The 16,158-nt window shown below is 39.1% G+C and overlaps 1 long non-coding RNA gene across 4 annotated transcripts in view; it reads right to left on the minus strand.

The window, feature by feature from the left end:
- Positions 1 to 16,158, minus strand: part of LOC138421634 (uncharacterized) — a 122,725-nt gene that overhangs the window by 54,801 nt on the left and 51,766 nt on the right. For all 4 annotated transcript variants that reach the window (XR_011249566.1, XR_011249565.1, XR_011249562.1 and 1 more), the window contains one exon: positions 10,290 to 10,436. This is a non-coding gene — a long non-coding RNA (uncharacterized lncRNA). The remainder of the gene's footprint in view (positions 1 to 10,289; positions 10,437 to 16,158) is intronic.

Below are 16,158 nucleotides of genomic sequence, written 5' to 3' on the forward strand. Positions count from 1 at the left end.
TTTGTTCACCCTCACCTCCCTTCACATTTAGCATTGATTAAGATGATTTGGAATGGAAATCTTCCCTTGTTTCTAACAATATATTTCCAAGACAGAAATTTCACTTGTCTCCCACTTTAACCGGTTAGAGGTACTATTATGTAATTCTCAGCATTCCTTACCAAGAACTTTACTAGCATGATCAATCCTCTTGGCATTAATTTTCCTTTTCCCTTGTTCTGTGATCTAGGATGGGCAGTGCCAGAAAAAGCTGGATTCTAATTTCTACTGTAAAATTTCTTTTTTCTAGTGGGATTTTCAAGCTTAGCCTCTTACTGTTTATGTGAAGGCAAGATTTGGCTGACCCAAAGGCAGCATATCCTGGGAAGGCCAACCAGCCAAAAACATCACTGGGTGTTTGTTTTGTTCCCTAGTTTAAGGAGAGGAAAGGAAATCACACTTTATATGTAGTATCATACATGTGCTTTCTTTGGTCAATTATGAACAGCATGCTTTGGATTTTAACATGTTGATCTTTGATTTTCAGGGGTGAGATATTTTATAATCATTCAATGATCTGGTTTCCTTCCAGTGTAATCACTATTTAATTAGGGTATAAAAGCTTAATGAAGGCAACATGGAAAGTGTTAATATTAATATATAACATTTATTGAATATCATTACTGCCCCAGAAATTGAACAAATCACAAAATTAGAGTGCCTGCCAGTTAGTTAAGCATGCATCTGCCAATTTTTAAAGAAGTTATTTAAAAAATTATGAAATATCTTTATAAACATTGTAGTATCCTTGAACTGCAAGGAGATACAACCAGTCCACTCTAAAGGAGATCAGTCCTGGAGGTTCTTTGAAAGGACTGATGCTAAAGCTGAAACTCCAATACTTTGGCCACCTGATGCAAAGAGTTGACTCATTGGAAAAGACTCTGATGCTGGGAGGGATTGGGGGCAGGAGGAGAAGGGGACGACCAAGGATGAGATGGCTGGATGGCATCACCAACTCGATGGACGTGAGTTTAAGTGAACTCCGGGAGTTGGTGATGGACAGGGAGGCCTGGCGTGCTGCGATTCATGGGGTCACTAAGAGTCAGACACAACTGACAGACTAAACTGATGAAACCAAAAAAATCTAGTTAATCCTTTCCACCAAAATTCATCATCATTGATCTATTTTCATAGTACCTGCTTAAGAATACTACTTTCACTGTCTTTACAAGTGTGCCAAGATGAAATGGAATAACTAAACTTCTCTCTCAAATTGGCAATGGGTTATAATGGAAGAGGATGGATAAATAACTCTAGAAAAAATTAATTTTATCTTAAGAGCCACCTAAAGGAGTGGTGGCTCTCAATGAGTTTGTTGATGTGAGTTACCATAAGCAACTGTACAGTCCCTTGGCAAGAGGGATTGTGAGTATCCCATTTGCCCTCAGTTGTGCATGGCTGCATTCACTGGCCATATACTCACAAAGAAGGAAAGCCAGTAGCTGTTCTTGCAAACACTTTCTGTGTTTTCAAAGTATCATCCTGTCCTCCTTTTCCCATTTGCGATAAAATTTATCAAGAAAAGAAGGAGGAGGAGGAGGAGGAGGAGAGGGCAGGGGAGGAGGATGGGCTGGCGCAGGAGGCAGCCTTCACGCGCTACCTGCTTTTCTTCACCACTCACTCTTACTTTCCACTCCTACCACTCAGGAGAAACTATTCTCTCAAAGACATCTTACAACCTCTGATTTCCAGGCTTTTCCTCAGCCCTTATTTTCATGTAAAATATGGAACAGTTGACACTGTTGAACAGCCCTTTTATTAATTTCTCTTTCCGAGGCTTTGTGGCTCTGCTTTCTCCTGTGGTACCCTGACGTCTTTTTTTTTAAGTATAATTTCCTACGTCCTTATCTTTTTCTTCTCCCTGAATGGAGGTATTTCCATAAATTCTATTCTTGACATATTATGCTTTTTCTCCTCAGAGACTCCCTTAATTCCTGGGCTCACTGCATGAGTTTAACTCCATAGTCTATTCCACTGCCTCTGTGACCTTCACTCCTACCCTTCTCTCCTTTTTCCTCTGCTCCAGCGTTGCTAGTTTTCTTGGCGTTGTATATTGGCCAAGCCGACTCTCCTCTGGGGTTTTGCATCTGATGCTCTCTGCATTTGGACTGCTCTCCCCCAAGTATCTGAAGGGCTTGTCTCATTATCTCCTTCAGGTCTCTGTTCAAATGTTACCTCTGGTAAGTCTTTCCTAGATCACCCCATGTAATCGTAATTCCTGTTCTCCATGCTCACTTTTCTGTCTCAGGTCTCTTCTCAGTGCTTAGAGTTGTGCCTGGCATGTAGTAGTCACTCAGTAAATATTTGCTGCATGCATGAATGAATGAGTTACCAAAGTTATAAAGAAGTCAACCTGTCCATGACTCCAAAATTCCTAGATTTAACTGTCATTCAAATTACCTATGGGACAATGGCAGGGAGACTTCTTCTTGGGTGACATTTCAGACCATGTTATGGGAATCTGTGTAAGAGAGATTCATGAAGACATTTCTCTCGGGGGTAATTTTTTCCCCTCTGGAGATGGTATTGAAGAGGACAGAAATATTTAGACAGGATGTGGTCGTGAATGACTCCAGTGTTTTTACCTAGAAAGCCCCTCACAGGTGAGGAAAATTTGCCATATATCAGCTTCACAAAAATTATGAGTTTAGCTAATTTAATTACTTTGTCATCAGTAATTTGTTTGGATCATGTTGATATGGCCAAACACAGCTTGTTGAGAAAGTCAGAAATGTGAGGGAGCCTAATAAGATCTTAAAATTCCATGGTATTTGCAGGTCATTTTACCAATAACCAAATGATATGCCACTGTACATTGTAAAGGTTATTATTTTGATTTTTCAATATATTAATATTGGACTTTTCTAATGACCAGAGTATGGTCCCCCACTCTATTTTGTTTTGTTTTTTTGTGGGGGGAGGGTGTTTTGGATTTTTTTTTTTTGGTCCATAGGCACATAAATCTCATTCAGTTGAAAAAGACCCCTATAAAAATGTTCTGTGAAAAATCTTTTTGTTAACAAAACTGTCTTTTTTTTTCCACAACCCTGAAAATTTGTCATTATAAAAATCAGAACTCTCTGAAGTCTGGTTAATTCACAGAACACTAGCTTGCTTTCAAGAAAGCAAATATCTCAGTGAGTTCAAAGTAAAATGTTCAGGCACAAGATTATATAGCCATTTCAGAAAAGGCTTTATTTTAAGATATTTTCTTTAAAGAACATTTGTCTAGACATGTCTTCCTTGCCTCGTGTGAAATTAATTTTTAATAGCTTAAAAAGTGCTCTCTGAATGGTTCCAAATGCAAACTTTGAAATTGTTGAATAACTTAATAAAGATGCATTTCATTCCTGGTTTACCAAATATGGTTTTGACAATTCTTCCAACAGTCAAGATGGTTTTTATAGTGGAGAATGCCACATTATTTAATAATAACGCCACCCCGAAGAACTCTATTTGAGACTTAACTGCACATATCATCTATTTAGAATTGAAAAAATAAGTTCATGCAAGTGTCCTCTGAGATCATTAACTGCATCTTTTTAATACAGAAAAAAAACCTAAGTCAAAGAAGAAACTGAGCCTCTCCTCTATCAGCAAACAGAACTACTCCCCTGAAAAAGAATTGTCTGAAATAACATTGGTCTTCACAAAGTGGGTGCACACTTGAGAGAGGAAATAGACTCAGTGAGACTCTACACAGAGTATCCGTGTATCAAATACTTCTGCATGTCTTATCTTATCAAATACTTCTGCATATTCCTCACAAACCACCTGTTAGATAGGTATAGTTATTTCTGTATTACCAGTAAGAAAACTCTAAGAGATTCAGACACGCGGCTAAGTTGGAACATGAACCCAGGTCTTGTGACTCCACGGCAGTGCTCTTTCCACTAAATCACATTATCCTATGGGTCTGCCCAGTCTCTGAGGTAGAAATGGTATTCTCAATAAAATATTATTAGGAATGTCACAGATTCCGATACTCCACCCATATTCCTTCATATATTTCCACAGAAGTGTTTACATTTTCTGTGCCTATTCCAAATCTCATGGCTTTACCCCACAAGTCAGTGGCAGAAATCAACTGTTTATTATGCTCATAGATTCTTCAGATTGAGAATTTGAACAAGGCATGGAAGGGACAGGATACCCTCTGCCCAAGAAGTCTGGAGCATTGGCTGGAAGGCTGAAAGATGGAATCATCAGGAGTCTACCTCATTCACATGTCTGTGGTTGATGCTGATAATGGACTTAGATCTTAGCTGGGACTGTGAGACAGACAGTGAGAAGGAGTGTGGGATTCTCCAGTGATCTCATTACATGGACCTGAGTTCTAGAGCAAGACCAGCCCAACCGGGGAAGTGAGAATCAGGCAAGCGTAAACTTTTTTGAACCTAGCTTTGTAATTCATGCAGTGTCACTTCTATTCATTAGAAGTGAGTCATTAGGGCAAGTCCATATTTAAGGGAAGGGGAATTGGGCTCTTTCTGAGGGGATCAGTGTTAGAGATATCTGTGGAAATGTTTTAAGGTTACTAGAGTGACCCTCCCCTGGCTTTGGATTACCTTTCCTTGCAGGAGTCTGCCACTCTGACTATTTCTTGGAGGACTGCCCTCAAGTTGAGCTGCTTTGCTCCCAAGCCAGAAGTGCCAGGGAGTTGATATGGGGAAACCCTTTCTCACAGACTGTAACATAGATCACATTCTAATCCTGCAGGATTAAAATAAAGCTACCCTCCATAGACTTTGCTTAATAACACACCCCTGCTTGGTTTCTTTTCCTTCCTTTTCTTCTAGGAGAACTTCTTTATAAATTTTTGTATACAGATTTTCATATCAGAGTCCTCTACTGGGAACTCAACCTGTGACAGGGATGACCTTCACATCTGTAAAATGATTCTGACGCATAAGAGCAAATTCTGATGGTACCTTCTTTGCTTTCACTAGTCTGCCTCCAGCATATAGAACATGGATTTTCTAAAGGGATCTACCATAATGCATTAATTCACAGATTTTAACCATCACAAAATATTTAGAAATGCTTTATATTTTAAATGTCTGAGCCTCTTTAAATTGTTGAGAGGCTCAAAGTGTACCTTTACTAAACTTCATTCTCAAGTTATTTTTTTTTATTTTTATGTATTTATTTATTTTTATTTATTTTTGTCTGCCATTAGATTTGACTTGTGAGAGTCTTAGTTCCCTGGGGATCAATCCTGTGCCCCTTGCAATAGAAGCATGGAGTCTTAACCACTGGATCACTGGTGAAATCCTTAGTTAATTTCTTAAAGGCATATTCTTTGTAGCGGACCTTTCGGTTTCTCTAAGGAATTAATTGGGCATCTTTCTCAGTAATTGTATTTACATAAATTACTTGTGCATTAAAGCAGAGAAAATATGTTCACTAGAATTTCTTTTGTAAAAGGCAGTGGATGTGACAATATGGATTATAGGTACTCTCACAAGAGGTGAAAATTCAGTTATATGCAGGAAAGAAGTCCTTATGGAAGGGGCAGCAGGAAGAAGGGGGAGAATACCCAAGTAAGTGCAGATGGGCACATGTACCCCAATGTTCATCGCAGCACTGTTTATTATAGCCAGGACATGGAAGCAACCTAGATGTCCATCAGCAGATGAATGGACAAGAAAGCTGTGGTACATATACACAATGGAGTATTACTCAGCCATTAAAAAGAATACATTTGAATCAGTTCTAATGAAGTGGATGAAACTGGAGCCGATTATACAGAATGAAATAAGCCAGAAAGAAAAACACCAATATAGTATACTAACACATATATATGGAATTTAGAAAGATGGTAACGATAAACCTGTATGCGAGACAGCAAAAGAGACACAGATGTACAGAATAGTCTTTTGGACTCTGTGGGAGAGGGAGAGGGTGGGATGATTTGGGAGAATGGCACTGAAACATGTATAATATCATATATGAAGTGAATCGCCAGTCCAGGTTCGATGCATGATACTGGATGCTTGGAGCTGGTGCACTGGGATGACCCAGAGGGATGGTACGGGGAGGGAAACGGGAGGGGGGTTCAGGATGGGGAACACGTGTATACCTGTGGCAGATTCATGTTGATGTATGGCAAAACCAATACAATATTGTAAAGTAATTAACCTCCAATTAAAATAAATAAATTTATATTTTTTAAAAGAAAAGAGGAGGTAGGAGAGAGGGGGAGAAAGTGGAGGTGAGAGTGAGGAGAGACAAGAAGGGAAAGGAAAAAGGAAGGTAGTGGGAGAGAGGGTGGCAGGATGTTTTTCAGTGTGATTCCATCACAGTGACCCAAAAATTCTTCATTAAACCTGCAAATCATAATGTGGTTGATATATTTGAGTTTTCTGCAGAAGCAGGAATAGTGAAAAGTTTTGTGTGAAGTTTGTACAAGATGCTAAATCTAACTGATAAGCATGGATTCTAGAATGAAAACGATTGATCCACTAGATGTTAGTCAGATATTCACAGAGGTTGTTGGGAGGCCATTGTACATTCTAGGTTCTGAAATTGGGAGTCTGACAGACTGAAAAGGTCAAGGCACTCCTAAATGACATGTGTGTTACATTTGCTTTTTTCCCAGTGAAGGCATGAGAGCAAAATGCTTTGTCATCATTGAAAGCTCTACAGAGTGTCTTGGCATAACGGTAAACTTACTAGTCTGCTTTATGAAGATGGCTCTGTTTGGATGTGTGTCAGGATAGTTGCCCTCAAATGTTTGTGGAAACCTTAGCAACTCACAGTTTCTACTTGAAACAATGCTTGTGATGCAACGAATGAGAAGTATTCCCCAGCTAAAGTTTCTAGAATCATTTCATTGCTGAATGACAGTGTTGTAGAATCTAGACTGAAATATTCCTTTGTTTATTGTGTTTTCAGAAATATCTAGAAGGCAGGTTAAATCATGTTACTTTGCCCATTTTTAAAATGCAGCTTCATTTTCCCTTGCCAGTGATTCCAAAACAAACCTCTGGATCCCATAAACTTGGAGCTATCAATACTTCATAATTCTAACAATAGTGTAGAAGCAGTGTAGAAATGAAAGTTAGATTCAGAGACATTCACTGGGGTGATACCAGGTCTGCCAGTTAAGGTTCTACAAGAATCACATGACACACTGGAAAATGCTGAATTGAGTAAAGGTTTGGATCAGACTATTTATGGAGGTGTGAGCAGAGCAAGGGCAACCAGCAAGATAGGATAAAACATCAGTTCTACTAATAGAGGCTGCTGAGAACTGGAACTGTAGCAAAAGGGCCACCTGAGAGACACTGTGGACTTAAAGGCACAGCAAGTACCAATCAATAGTAAGACAAGGAGAAAACAAGAGGAGTGGCTATCCCAAACTTTCTCCAATCTCCTATGGGTGCTGCTCATTGGCAGAAACCAAAAGAAAGCCAGAGACTAAGGGTCCTGGGTGACAATGCCATAGAAGTCAGTTTTTAAATTAATTTCTTTAAGTTTTATTTTATATCGGGATATAGTTGATTTACGATGTTGTGTTAGTTTCAGAGGTACAGCAGAATGGTTCCATTATCCATATACATACATCCATTCTTTTTCAGATTTTTTTCCCATATAGAATATTATAGAATATTGAAGAAAGTTCCCTGTGCTATACAGTAGGTCCTTATTACTTATTGGTTTTATAGTGTGTATATGTTAATCCCCAAATCCTAATTTAGCCCTTCCCCCAACCTGTCCCTTTGGTAACCATAAGTATGTTTTATAAGCCTGTGAGTCTGTTTCTGTTTCATACACAAGTTTACTTGTATCATTTTTATATTCCACATGTAAGTGACATCATATGGTATTTGTCTTTCTCTATCTGAATTACTTCACTTAGTATGATAACCCCCAGGTCTATGCAGGTTGCTGCAAATGACATTATTTTGCCCTTTCTGATGGCCAGGTAACATTCTGTTGTATATATGCACCACATCTTCTTTATCTATTCCCCTGTCAATGGACATTTAGGTTGCTTCCATGTCTTGGCTGTTGTAAATACGGCTGTAATGAACACTGGGTGAACGTATCTTTTCGAATTGTTTTTCTCTGGATATATGCATAGGAGTGGGGTTGCTGGATCATATGGTAGTTGTATTTTTAGTTTTTGAAGGAACCTTCATACTGTTCTCCATAGTGGTTGTACAAATTTACATTCTCCTAACAGTGTGACTTTATTTTTGGGGGCTCCAAAATCACTGCAGATGGTGACTGCAGCCATGAATTTAAAAGACGCTTACTCCTTGGAAGAAAAGTTATGACCAATCTAGACAGCATATTCAAAAGCAGAGACATTACTTTGCCAACAAAGGTCTGTCTAGTCAAGGCTATGGTTTTTCCTGTGGTCATGTATGGATGTGAAAGTTGGACTGTGAAAAAAGCTGAGCGCTGAAGAATTGATGCTTTCGAAGTGTGGTATTGGAGAAGACTCTTGAAAGTCCCTTGGACTGCAAAGAGATCCAACCAGTCCATTCTGAAGGAGATCAGCCCTGGGATTTCTTTGGAAGGAATGCTGCTAAAGCTGAAACTCCAGTACTTTGGCCACCTCATGTGAAGAGTTGACTCATTGGAAAAAGACTCTGATGCTGGGAGGGATTGGGGGCAGGAGGAGAAGGGGACGACCGAGGATGAGATGGCTGGATGGCATCACTGACTTGATGGACGTGAGTCTGAGTGAACTCTGGGAGTTGGTGATGGACAGGGAGGCCTGGCGTGCTGTGATTCATGGGGTTACAAAGAGTAGGACACAACTGAGCAACTGAACTGAACTGAACTGAACTGAAGGAGGCAAAAGACCTGTATTTTGAAAATTTTAAGATCTTGATGAAAGAAATTGAAGATGACACTAATAAATGGAAAAATAGACCATGTTCATGAATTGGAAGAATCAACACTGTCAAAATGATTCTACTCCCCAAGGCAACCTACAGATTCAATGCAATCCCTATCTAATTACCAATGGCATTTTTCACAGAACTAGAACAAAATTTTTTGTAAAAAATCTCTCTGGAAACACAGAAGACCCTGAATAGCCAAAGCAATCCTGAGAAAGAGAAACAGAACTGGAGGATTCAGGATCCCTGACTTCAAACTATACTACAAAGCTACAGTAATCAAAATGTCATGATACTGGTACAAAAAGAGAAATTTAGAAATGGAAAGTCCAGAAGTGAACCAACGCACCTATGGTCAGTTACTCTATTACAAAGGAGGCAAGAATATACAATGGAGAAAAAACTGACTCTTCAATAAGTAGTGCTTGGCAAACTGGATAGCTACGTGTAAAAGAATGAAACTAGTACATTCTCTAACACCATACACAAAAATAAGCTAATGGATTGATGTAAAAATGGCTCTAACAAAATCTTAGAGGAAAACATAGGCAGAACACTCTTTGGCATAAATCCCAGAAATATCCTTTGGGATCCACATCTTTAGAGTAATGAAAATAAAAACAAAAATAAATAAATGGGACCTAATTAAATTTAAAATTTTTTGCACAGCAAAAGAAACCATCAATAAAATGAAAACACAACCCACAGAATGGGAGAAAATATTTGCAAATGATGTGACTGACAAGAGCTTGACTTCCAAAATTATAGAAAGTTCATTCAGCTCATTCAAAAAAGCAAACACAATTAAAAAATAGACATTTTTCCAAAGATACACAGAGGGCCAAAAAGCACCTGAAAAGATGTGCAATGCTGATTATCAGAGAAATGCAAGTCAAAGCTACAATGAGGTATCACCTCACACCAGTCAGAATGGCCACCATCAAAATGTCTACAAATAATAAATGCTAGAGAGGGTGGAGAGAAAAGGAAACACTCCTACACTGTTCGTTTAGTTCAGTTCAGTTGCTTAGTCGTGTCCGACTCTTTGCGACCCCATGAATCGCAGCACGCCAGGCCTCCCTGTCCATCACCAACTCCCGGAGTTCACTCAACTCATGTCCATCGAGTCGATGATGCCATCCAGCCATCTCATCCTTTGTCATCCCCTTTTCCTCCTTTTTTTTAAAGGTTTGTTTGTTTGTTTTTGTAGTTGATTTCTAATCTCATAGCATTTCAGTCAGAAAAGGTGCTTGATGTAAACTTTGGTCTCCAGTCAAAGATTCAGAAGGGACTCCAGAATGTGCTCTGTGATCTGACCATGTTCCAATTAGACCTATTAAATTTTAGAGCTTTTATAATATCATGCTTAGTAAAGGAACATACTCTTACCTCAAAATACATTATCTTTCATCTGTGACCCATGATTATTATACTGGAGCCCATCTCTGCAGAGTGTGTGGTGTCTGTTTGCTTGTACCTCATTCTCTAATGAGTCCAAGGAGTCACCGGATTGTAGTTTGTTCAACCTTTTTTTCTCTGTAAGGAAAGGAGTGATGAATTCCAAGTTCTTTATGTGTTGGAGCTGAAAATGGGAATCAGACTATTTTTTAAAAATCCTTTAAGCCCAATATTTTCAATAGGCTGTGTCTGTGTTGATCATTTTCTATCATACTACCCTAGAATAGTACACTATACTTGCAGATGGCATAGTCAGTTTTTTTCATTTTACTTTGAAATTTTTTTCTTTTCTGTTAGTTGTGTATACCACCTCAAGGGAATCAGTTTACATATGATTGGTCCCTTTTTGTTCATCATAGCTTCTCTTTATTCTTTTTCACCATCTCTATTTTTGTCTATTTTAGCTGCATTCTGTAATGTTTTCTAGAGCTCTTCATAACTTGATCTTTCACTGTGAACATTAATTAATTGCTGTTTATAGATAATCAGTTCTAAAATAATTTTAATGCTCTCTCTGGCTCATTCTCTAGTGTCATTTTAACATTATTTTGCTGTCATCATTTCACCATGGATTTATTCTTTCAAAAATGTCAGCTTTCCCTTGCGTGCTCAGTCACTCAGTCATGTTTGACTCTTTGTGACCCCATGGACACACTAGACTCCTCTGTCCATGGAATTTTCCAGACAAGAGTACTAGAATACGTTGTCATTGCTTCCACCAGTGGATCTTCCTGACCCTGAGATTGAACCCGAGTCTCCTGTGTCTCAGGCATTGGCAGGCAGATTCTTTACCACTGCACCACCTTTTCTTTAATTGTGCTTAATTCACAAAGATTTTTTATTATTGCTATTTAATTTTCCAATCCAGGCTTCAACAGTATATGAACCATGAACTTCCAGATCTTCAAGCTAGTTTTAGAAAAGGCAGAGGAACCAGAGATCAAATTTCCAACATCTGCTAGATCATTGAAAAAGCAAGAGAGTTCCAGAAAAACATCTGCTGCTACTGCTGCTAAGTCACTTCAGTTGTGTCCGACTCTGGGTGACCCCATAGACAGCAGCCCACCAGGCTCCCCCATCCCTGGGATTCTCCAGGCAAGAACACTGGAGTGGGTTGCCGTTTCCTTCTCCAATGCATGAAAGTGAAAAGTGAAAGTGAAGTTGCTCAGTCGTGTCTGACCATCAGCCACCCCATGGACTGCAGCCTATGAGGCTCCTCTGTCCATGGGATTTTCCAGGCAAGAGTACTGGAGTGGGGTGTCATTGCCTTCTGCTTTATTGACTATGCCAAAGCCTTTGACTGTGTGGACCACAGCAAACTGTGGAAAATTCTTCAAGAGATGGGATACCAGACCACCTGACCTGCCTCCTGAGAAATCTGTATACAGGTCAAGAAGCAACAGTTAGAACTGGACATGGAACAACAGACTGGTTCCAAATTGGAAAAGGAGTACGTCAAGGCTGTATATTGTCACCCTGCTTATTTAACTTGTATGCAAGTTAACTTCTCATGCATCATGAGAAATGCTGAACTGGATGAAGCACAAGCTGGAAACAAGATTGCCGGGAGAAATATCAATAACCTCAGATATGCAGATGACACCACCCTTATGGCAGAAAGTGAAGAAAAACTAAAGAGCCTCTTGATGAAAGTGAAAGAGGAGAGTGAAAATGTTGGCTTGAGGCTAAACATTCAGAAAACTAAGATCATAACATCTGGTGCCATCACTTCATGGCAAATCAATGGGTAAACAGTGACAGACTTTATTTTGGAGGGCTCCAAAATCACTGCAGATAGTGACTGCAGCCATGAAATTAAAGGATACTTCCTCCTTGGAAGAAAAGTTATGACCAACCTAGACAGCATTAAAAAGCAGAGACATTATTTTGCCAACAAAGGTCTGTCTAGTCAAAGCTATGGTTTTTCCAATAGTCATGTGTGGATGTGAGAGTTGGACTGTAAACAAAGCTGAACACTGAAGAATTGATGGTTTTGAAATGTGGTGTTGGAGAAGACTCTTAAGAGTTCCTTGAACATCAAGGAGATCCAACCTGTAAATCCTAAAGGAAATGAATCCTGAATATTCATTGGAAGGACTGATGCTGAAGCTGAAACTCCAATACCTTGGCCACCTGATGCAAAGAAATGACTCATTTGAAAAGACCTTGATGCTAGGAAAGATTGAGGGCAGGAGGATAATGGGACGACGGAGGATGAGATGATTGGATGGCATCACTGACTCGATGGACATGAATTTGAGTAAACTCTGGGAGTTGGTGATGGACAGGGAGGCCTGGCATGACGCAGTCCATGGGGTCGCAGAGTCAGACATGACTGAGCAGCTGAACTGAACTGAACTGAACTGATTTTCATCCAGAATGGATTATTTTTATAGATTGCAAAATATACACTTAATATAAATATTTTTTGAAATGTTTTGTTTTTCTGTGTTGTTTAGTGTAGTTGTTTTATCTTTTCCACTTCTCCATCTCTTTTCCCAAATATGTGGCTAGTTTCTCCTTGCCAACTCTCTGCTTTATCTAATCATTCTTGTAAATATCTCTGAACCCATGACTGAGTTCTATATTTAACTTTTCACAATAGTTACCTAGGGGAGGGCAGTGGTGGGATGAAGGTGAGAGAAAAGAGCTGGAGGTGTGTACTTTTTCCATTCGCAGATTTTGTCTTTAATCTCTCTGGAAGTTTGTTAAACATCTTGTGTCAGATTTTTACTCTGTCTAGGGGGGCATTTCCAGATACATGAGGGTATTGGATTGTTTCCTTATTTCACAGTGAGTCTGCCAGTTCAGGCTCACTAAATCTTTGGCTATATGAAAACAACCACTACTTAACTCGCCACTCCCCCAGAATTTCTCCTGCTTCACTCCCAGCTGTGGTCATGTTGGAGAAATACTCAAAATGTAGAGGTTGTTCCAACAATCAACATGATGCTTTTTAGCTACTATGGAAAAGTATTCAGTGGTTTGAGGAATGGTATTTTCCTTTTATTCTCATCTTTTATTTTGCCAAACTTTTATTTATTAGACAATTAGTTCCGGATAATTCTTCCTGAGGTATTTCTCTCATGTTCCTCTGGGCCAGAAAAAACAAATTCATGACTCTTTTTAGTTCTTTCAGCTTCTCATTCACCCACCCTCAGTCCCCTTCCCTGTGCCATCAAGGGACTTTTCAGGATTTTGTCCACTCACTTTCTATCCCCATGGTACAGCTTCTGTTTGTTCTCTTTGTGTATGTGTGTGTGATATTGTATTTAGAAGAAAGAGATGATAGGTAGAGAAACTTGAATTAGTCTAAGAATCTTCATCATATAGAGATGCCTTAAAAATTTTAGGATTCATGATTATGTGTCCCTTGTAAGAGTGGTATTTCTATTTTCTTCATTCATTTTACTTCTTATTTACATTAATACTTTATGTTTAGGGAAGGAAGCTTCTATAATCCTATATTTACTATGTCACGTTTCCTCATATGTTCTTTAATATAATTCAATATCTGGTGGTGATAACGCAATCCAGTGGTTTTTGAAGGAAAACTACTATGAAAATGAGCATACTGAACACGCATCTTGATGTGAATTATCTTCACATCAATTGGGAATTTAAATAATTGGGGAAAAAAAGAGGTTAAGTAATAGAAGTCCACTCATATACTGAGGATATTAAATGGATTTTAGTCATACTATCAATATCTTCTATGACTAAATTTGCTAATGGGCTCATTGATTGTACTGAACTCATTCAGTTCAGCTCAGTCGTGTCAGACTCTTTTTGACCCATGGACTGCAGCATGCCAGGCTTCCCTTGTCCATCACCAGCTCCTGGAGCTTGCTCAAACTCATGTCCATTGAGTCAGTGATGCCATCCAACCATCTCATCCTCTGTTGTCCCATTATCCTCCTGCCTTCAGTCTTTCCCAGCATCAAGGTCTTTTCCAACGAATTAGTTCTTCACATCAAGTGGCCAAGGTATTGGAGTTTCAGCATCAGTCCTTCCAATGAATATTCAGGACTGATCTTTAAGATTGAATGAATGGCTCTCCTTAATTCAAGGGACTCTCAAGAGTCTTCTCGAGCACCACAATTCAAAAACATCAATTCTTTGGCTCTCCCCTTTCTTCAAAGTCCAATTCTCATTATAAAGATGCAAATTAACATTATGGGTGTCAGGTAAGGAAAAAAGGGAGGATGGTGTAATTCACACCCTCTGCTGCTGCTGCTGCTGCTGCTGCTGCTGCTGCTGCTGCTGCTAAGTCACTTCAGTTGTGTCCGACTCTGTGCGACCCCATAGATGGCAGCCCACTAGGCTCCTCTGTCTCTGGGATTCTCCAGGCAAGAATACTGGAGTGGGTTGTCATTTCCTTCTCCAATGCATGCAAATGAAAAGTGAAAGTGAAGTCGCTCAGTCGTGCCCAACTCTTAGCAATCCCATGGACTGCAGCCTACCAGGCTCCTCCATCCATGGGATTTTCCAGGCAAGAGTACTGAAGCAGGGTGCCATTGCCTTCTCCATCACACCATCTGCCCTCCAATTCCATGGGCATATATTTGAAAGCTGACCTGCTTTCTGAAATGACAACTTACCCAAAAACACATTTCATTTTGATCAGGAGGAATCTTTGAAACAGATGTAGTGGAGCTGAATCCAAGAAAAGCTAGGAGATAGGTGAGGTTTGTTGTCAAAACCCCTTATCCCTTTATTTCATGGATCACAAGTTTCTCGAGACCCCTGTATCCATCCCCTATACTGCTTGATGAAACTTGTTCTCAAATTGTTTTTTCACTCTGAGGAATAAATAACTGGTGAGGGACCTTACCCAGGGGAAATCCAAATTGGAAAAGAAGAAGTAAAACTCTCACTGTTTGCAGATGACATGATCCTCTACATGGAAAACCCTAAAGACTCCACCAGAAAATTACTAGAGCTCATCAATGAATATAGTAAAGTTGCAGGATATAAAATCAACACACAGAAATCCCTTGCATTCCTATACACGAATAATGAGAAAGTAGAAAAAGAAATTAAGGAAACAATTCCATTCACCATTGCAACAAAAAGAATAAAATACTTAGGAATATATCTACCTAAAGAAACTAAAGACCTATATATAGAAAACTATAAAACACTGATGAAAGAAATCAAAGAGGACACTAATAGATGGAGAAATATACCATGTTCATGGATTGGAAGAATCAATATAGTGAAAATGAGTATACTACCCAAAGCAATTTACAAATTCAATGCAATCCCTATCAAGCTACCAGCCACATTTTTCACAGAACTAGAACAAATCATTTCAAGATTTGTATGGAAATACAAAAAACCTCGAATAGCCAAAGCAATCTTGAGAAAGAAGAATGGAACTGGAGGAATCAACTTGCCTGACTTCAGGCTCTACTACAAAGCCACAGTCATCAAGACAGTATGGTACTGGCACAAAGACAGACATATAGATCAATGGAACAAAATAGAAAGCCCAGAGATAAATCCACACACATATGGACACCTTATCTTTGACAAAGGAGGCAAGAATATACAATGGAGTAAAGACAATCTCTTTAACAAGTGGTGCTGGGAAAACTGGTCAACCACTTGTAAAAGAATGAAACTAGATCACTTTCTAACACCGCACACAAAAATAAACTCAAAATGGATTAAAGATCTAAATGTAAGATCAGAAACTATAAAACTCCTAGAGGAGAACATAGGCAAAACACTCTCAGACATAAATCACAGCAGGATCCTCTATGATCCACCTCCCAGAATGCTGGAAATAAAAGCA

The sequence above is a fragment of the Ovis canadensis genome, chromosome 16, assembly GCF_042477335.2.
Source record: "Ovis canadensis isolate MfBH-ARS-UI-01 breed Bighorn chromosome 16, ARS-UI_OviCan_v2, whole genome shotgun sequence".
Classification (NCBI taxonomy): Eukaryota; Metazoa; Chordata; class Mammalia; order Artiodactyla; family Bovidae; genus Ovis; species Ovis canadensis.